The sequence below is a fragment of the Mastomys coucha genome, unplaced genomic scaffold (genome assembly GCF_008632895.1).
Source record: "Mastomys coucha isolate ucsf_1 unplaced genomic scaffold, UCSF_Mcou_1 pScaffold22, whole genome shotgun sequence".
Classification (NCBI taxonomy): Eukaryota; Metazoa; Chordata; class Mammalia; order Rodentia; family Muridae; genus Mastomys; species Mastomys coucha.
In genome coordinates, this window is record NW_022196905.1 from 97,937,908 (window position 1) to 97,941,279 (window position 3,372).

Genomic DNA, 3,372 nt, shown 5'->3' on the forward strand with positions numbered 1-3,372 from the left:
TGCTCAGTGTGCTGGCCATGCTCAGTGTGCTGGCCATGCTCAGTGTGCTGGCCATGCTCAGTGTGCTGCTTTCTCTCCCTGGCCATGCTCAGTGTGCTGCTTTCTCTCCCTGCTCTGGACTCTTCTAGATGCTTCTGACTATGTTCTCCCTCACATCTACAATAAAAACCTTCCTCAAACACTTCATACAGAAAGTAAGCATTCAATACACTGACATAGATATAAATGTAGATTTTGATATAGCTATATTAGATAAATAGAAGATAGATAGATAGATATAAATATGTACATACACACACATATACCATATTCTATTTTCTCTACATTTCTGTATGTTAAAAGAAGTTGTATTTAAGATGTAGAGAGAAGGAAAAGAACTCTTCACAAATGCAAAGACCTTTCATTTAATGCTGTTAAAATTTGGAAATGGCCAGGCCTGGTTGTACTTGCCTTTAATCCCAGCACTGGAGATGCAGAGGCCAATTTTTATGAGTTTGCACTCAGCCTGGTCTACACAGTGAGATCTAGGCATGGCTGTATAGTGAAACTGTTTCAAAAAGAGAGAGGAAGAAAGAAGAAAAGAAAGAAAGAAAGAAAGAGAGAGAAAGAAAGAAAGGAAGGAAGAAAGAAAACATGGAGTCAGCTGCTAGTGTAGGGAGTTCCAGCTCTTTGATATGTTCATGGTAGGCTGCCCCACCCTAGTGAATGGCTTCCACACCCATGCCCATAAGGGCACCATTCAGTGGCTTAAAGGGTTATGAAGAAAGAAAAGGCTGAGTACTCACATGGTGGTGTCCAACCATCCATAACTCTAGTTCCAGGGAATCCAGCGCCCTCTCCTGACCTCTGTAGAAGCAGGCATGCACATGGTACACAGACATAAATGCAGAAAAAAACAATAATACACATAAAATACAAATAAATATATAGCCAGGTGGTGGTGGCACATGCCTTTAATCCCACCGCTCAAGAGGCAGAGGCAGACAGATTTCTGTGACTTTAAGGCCAGCCTGGTCTACAGAGAGAGTTCCAAGACAGCCAGAGAAACACAGTGAAATCCTATCTAGAAAAACAAAAAGAAAGAATAAATCTTTCATATATATATATATATATATATATATATATATACATATATATATATATACACACACATATATATGTGTATATATATGTGTATATATGTATATATATATATCACAAATGAGAGTTTAATACATAATCATTTGCATAAGCTAAATCATGAATGGATTCAGTCAGCAATGAAGCAACTGTCTATTTCAAATTCTATTCCAAACCTTTGATCACAAAGTGGCAAAGATAAGAAAGCACTAATGTTTTGGGCCTTGAAAATCTTTGGAGAAGAGCCAAAAGCAAACAAAAAAAATGAAGATTAATTTGAGAGAATCCCTTGAGGCATGAAAGAAATGACAAACAGCAGTATCCTTTGGATTGAGGAGTTGTGGACACTAATCCCAAGAAGATGTTGTGTGAGAAACATGGCTGACAACAAGAGTTTCCAGGGAAGGGAATCTCAAATCTCTGTGCCCTCAGATGGACACCAGACGGCAAAAGTCCTAAGGGAGCCACACAGCAAAAATAGATAACATAAGTTAAGTCTCGTAGACAGAGGCAGCTTCCAGATGTGCTGGTGTGTGAAGGATCATACCCAACTCCTTCTCTTCTGTAAGAGGGGTGCAGATCCAGATGGAATGACCATTAACCATGTGACTTCACGCCCAGGTGCCCACATGGCTTCCTTTGTCCTTCACCACTTGCTTCCCCAACAGTATCTGTAAAGAAGCCTTTTATAATTTTTAAAAAGTGTATGCTGATCTTGAGTGGATGGGCAGACGCAGCGTTTAGCAATTGCCAGGTCTGCACAGGAGAGGAGGGGCTCTCGGGTCCAACTCACTTGGCATCAACCACACACAGCAAGGCCACAGTGAGAGTCAGCTCTGCACAGGGAGCAGCTTCATAATGGACAGGAAAGAAAATTCTCACATTCTGCCTTGACTCCAAGCTTTGAGACTAGGATAAGAAAATTAGGGCAACTATGACTGTTGTAGCTATGGCAGAAAGCAAACTTCAGGAGGAATTTTAGAGCTGTGAAGACATTTTTGTATGATTCTGCTATGTCATTAGTCATTTGTTCCATAAAAGCTACGCCACCAAGAGGGACTCCTCAGGTTGAAAGACTGAATTTAGAAATTTGGGAAAAGCATGTTAATGGAAATGCATTAATGTATAACCTTTACTTAAAGAAGGTATAGGAAGTCTCTGTAACGAGCCAGGAAGGCGGACTGGTCAGTTCCAGGAACAAGATAGCGGTCAGCTATTAAGAAGATAACATTGCCCAGAATAAGGAACAGGATAGCGATCAGTCATTAAGAAGACAGGGTTAACCAAACCACATTCCTCTAGACAATGGGTGTGCAAAATGACTTCCTCGTGATCTGGCTCAACTAGGTAGTGGGTTCTTTTAGAATTTTCTATTGTTCTCATGCTATGTATCCTTGGTCACCCCATCACCCCCCTTGGGTTGTGGTTTTTCCTTTTAAATACCCCTCACTTCTTGTGTACGGGGTCGAACCCCTCTGGCCTGCCAGGCTATGAGTTCGACCTCAGATCTGACCTGAATAAACCTCATGTGATTGCAGCAAGTTCTGTCTCTTGTGAGTCATTGGGTGGTTGCGTCATCCCGAGACTTGAGTAAGGATCTGGGGGTCTTTCAAGGTAAACTACGATTGTAAGGTAACAAACGATAGAGTAGCTTGAATGGGTTAAATAAGTTATGAGCTACTCAGGAGATAAGTCAAAGCTTATGGTCTAGGCATTTAATAATAACTAATTAGTTTTAGAATCATCATTCCAAGAGCAGGGCCTAGAAAGAAGAAAGACAGAGGTTTTTGTTTTGGTTTGGTTTGGTTTTTACTAATGGCACCCAACTTGGGGCATAGAATCCAAACTTAGTAAAGTCCTTGGTTAGAAGCAGTGCTGTTGTGTTTGTCACTGAAGGTCAGGTATTAACTTAGTCAGAAATCCAAATCTGAACAGAGCAAACAAAGCCTCCAAGTTTCAGATGGCTCCTAGTTCGGCTCCTTTAAACGGTGCTTAGCAACCAAGGCCAGGTGCAGGAGCAGCTGCAGAGGGAGAGGGAAAAAAATGGCACTTTTAGAAAATAACAGGAAAACTGGTGCTTTTAAGAAGCCTTTACTGAGTAGAAAGAGAACCCAGTAAGCATTTCGCAAAGCTGTTTCCTCATTGGGTGGGAGGCTAGGAGAGGAGGGAAGGTGAGCTGGAGGGACTAATGCTGGCCTGACACCTGCTGGAGGCCTGAGGAACCACCAAGTGGAGGAGACAACTTCCGGCGGG

At 41.9% G+C, this 3,372-nt stretch overlaps 1 long non-coding RNA gene across 1 annotated transcript in view; it reads right to left on the reverse strand.

The window, feature by feature from the left end:
• Positions 1 to 798: 798 nt before the first annotated feature.
• LOC116068006 overlaps positions 799 to 3,372 on the reverse strand; it is an 18,165-nt gene continuing 15,591 nt past the window's right edge. Inside the window, exon 4 of the long non-coding RNA XR_004109399.1 lies at positions 799 to 846. This is a non-coding gene — a long non-coding RNA (uncharacterized LOC116068006). The remainder of the gene's footprint in view (positions 847 to 3,372) is intronic.